Raw genomic sequence first — 3,668 nt, 5'->3', positions numbered from 1 at the left:
TGGCTTTGCCTCCTACATGCTGGCAACCTTTCTGGAGTTGCCAGCTGCCTGTCAGACACAATCTGTCAATAACCTAGTTCTCAAATTCTACATGTCAAAACATGCCATTTCCTCACTAAACCTATACCTGCTCCTTCCCCGAATTCCAGGGGGTGACCCCACTATTTACCCTATGGTAACCCAACGCGAGAATTGTACAAATCAACCTTGATCCTTTCTCTCCCCTCAACAGTACAGATTAATGTTTAAGCACACTGGCTCCAAAGAAAACAATTCCATTCACAGAGCAAGAAAAATAAAATACTCAGAAATAATTTCAAGAAAAGACGTCCAAGATATATACTAAAACTACAAAACATTGCTGAGAGAAATTAAAGAAAATAAAAATACATGGAAAGATATTCTATATTTATGGATTGGAAGACTCATATTTTTAAGATGACAATTCTTCCAAAATTGATCTGTAGATTTAAAACAATACCTATCAAAATCCCAGCATTTTCCCCCAGGAATTGATAAGGAGGTTCTAAAATTTACATAAAAATGCAAAGGACCCAATAGCCAAAACAATTTGGGGGAAAAAAAAGTTGGAGACTATGTACTTTAGGGGAAAGTGTGGTCTTTTAACAGAATGCTGAGACCACTGGATATCCACATGAATTTAGACCCTTACCTCACACCATATGCAAAAATTAATCTCATAGACTGAAATGTAAGAGCTAACAGTATAAAAGTTCCAGAATAAAACAGGAAAAAAATCCTTTGTGACCTTGGGTTAGGAGAGAAACAATACTAAAAGCGTGATCCTTAAAGAAAAAAATTGAAAAATTTGACTTCATTAAAATTAAAAACACTTGTTCCTTAAAAGGCATCATTAAGAAATTGAAAATACAAGTCACAGACTAGCAGAAAATATTTGCAAATCATGTCTTACAAAGGACTTGTATCCAGAATACAGTAAAAACTCTTACTATGACTTAAGAAAACAACACAATTTTAAGTGAGCAAAGGATCTGAACAGACATTTCACCAAAGAAGATATACAAATGGCCCATAAGCACATGCAAGTATGGTTGAGATCATTAGCTATTAAAAAAATACAAATTAAAGCCACAATAATATATCATTTCACACTCACTGGAATGGCTATAATAAACAAAACAAAACAAACAATAAGTATTTATGCTACTGGTGGGAATGTAAAATGGTGCATTTTGGAAAAGTCTGGTGGTTTTTCAAAAAGTTAAACATAAACTTACCATAAAAGCTGGCAATAGCACTCCTAGATATATGCTCATGGAAGTGAAAACCTGTGCACACAAAGACTTGAACACAAATGGTCACAACATGCAGACAGTCCAAATGTCCATCAGCTGGTGAGTGAATACGCACACTGTGATACAGCCACACAATGGAATACGATTCAACAAAAAGGAAAGCACTGATACATACAACATGGACAAGCCTTACAAACATTATGTAAATGTGAAAGAAAGATGCAAATATAAACCACACATTACCTGATTCCATGTTTATGAAATGTCCAGAAAAAGTGAACCTGAAAGATAAAGTGGATTGGTGGTTGCCTGAGGATGGGGGCAGGAATGGAGAAGGAGTGCAAATGGGCATAAAGTATCTTTTTGAGGGGATGGAAATGTTCTAAAATTGGGCACAACTCTGTAAATTTCCTAAAAAATCATTGAAGTGTACACTTAAATGAGTAAAATGTTACGGTGGTTACATTACTCCTCCTATGGGTGGGGGGCGGGGGGCGGGTAGCACAGGCTCTGGATTCAGATCACTTGGATTCAAGTTCTGGCTGTTACCTACCACTGTGTCACTAAGTTTCTTCAACCCATTTGTGTCTTAGTTCTCTCATCTGCTCACTGGGAATTACGATAGTACATACACCATAGAGTTGTTGGAAGAATTAAATGAGTTAATATGGGTAAAATGCTTAAGCAAGGACCAGACACATAGTAAGTATTCAGTAACATTAGCTACTTTTCTTATGATTATTATGATGACATTCAAGCAGTTATTAAGTTTTGCCCATTTTACTTAGTAATTAGTTTCCAAGTTAATCACCTTTTCTTTGAAACTTCTTCCCTGGCCTTCAGCACTGTATCACCTTTAGAAGAACACTTCCTTACTTCCTCTAGGCTTGTTCCCTCACAGCTAGCCTCCAGCACTTCTAGGGGCCACACAGGTAAGGTAAACATACCCAGGGAAAAAGCCACCTCCAGGACCAAGTTCAATGGCATACAAGGCCCTCCAAAATCTGGTCTCTCAAAACCACACACCCACACATCAAAGTGGCAAACTTTCCCCCACAGACCATGCAGTTGCTCATGCCACCCTGGGGAGAAATGCCCCCTTTCCCTCCCTATTTTCTGTCCTCTCAAGAATCCTCCCAGGCTCAGCTGAGGCATCTCCCCCACAAGCTTCCCCAATCCTTTTGATCGGTGGCCTTCTGTGCCTGTAAGAGTCACCTGTGCGGGTTTCCAACACTGACTGGAGACACGGATTATAAAACACGTCTCTGCTATTGAAATATGAGTCCCTAGGACAGCTAGTCCACTGTGGTCAATGAAGTGCTGACTGGTCAAGCGACTAAAGCATTTTCTCAGCCCCTCACATAGAGAAATGCATGCAGGCTTCCAGACAACGTAGGCCTTTGTTTAGCATGTCACTTGACAAAAACTAGAGGTTGTCTAGGGAAATGGAAAGCTTAACAGGGCACTAGCTATTTTGTACAATTGTTGCCAGCCCTAGTGAGAGACATTACAGGGTCATGCTCCTTTCCATCAGAAGACATTTATACTTCCCACCACTGTCAGTTCATCAAAACTTACAGAGATTCCTGGTAATGTTCATCTTTCCAGTGGAATTTTTCCTAACTTACTCAAACTGACCTGTTAAAAATATTTGCGACAGCTCATAGTGAGAATATAAGACAATCAACTTTAAAAGGATTTTTGGAAATAGCTTAACTGACAGAAGGGAGGAAAATACAATCACCTGATACCTGGGATCCACCCCAGCCATTCTGATTTAAGGGGCCTAGGGTAGGAACCAAGGAGAACATTTTTTAAAAGTTCCCCCGAAAATTCTAAAGAGCAGCAGGGGTCAAGATCCACTCCTATGAAATCTAAAATTTGCTCCTTTCTCAGTGTTCTCATCTATGAAATGGTGACACTTATCCTTAGATTTAAGGTTAACTGAAACTCTTTCTGAAGGTACAAATCATAAATACATTTTAAATAGAATCCTTCTTCCTAATCACAACCCCTTGATTATAAAAGTAAAGTTTTATTATTAAAATCACCTTGTCCATAAGCATTAGTATCCATATTAGAAACGGACATGTACAATCCATTAAAGGACAATTAAAACAAAACAACAAAATCAGATCTCAAAACCATAGTCTTAACCTACAATTAAGAGCATACTAAAATAAAGTGCGAGTATAAAAGATAATCGAGAGCACTAATATTTCCATAAGACTAAGGTTGGGTGTGCTGTGAATAAGTCCCTATTTCTGGACATGGCATGTTTTGCTCTAATCATGAAAATAAAAGAGATCTCAGCAAAATATTGAGGAGGTACTGTTTTTGTGCCTGAATCATAATAGGTCCTGAGAGGGGGAGAGAGAGATCTTGAGATAA

This window comes from Myotis lucifugus, unplaced genomic scaffold (assembly GCF_000147115.1).
Source record: "Myotis lucifugus unplaced genomic scaffold, Myoluc2.0 scaffold_129, whole genome shotgun sequence".
Classification (NCBI taxonomy): Eukaryota; Metazoa; Chordata; class Mammalia; order Chiroptera; family Vespertilionidae; genus Myotis; species Myotis lucifugus.
Note: the sequence above shows the minus strand (reverse complement) of the source record.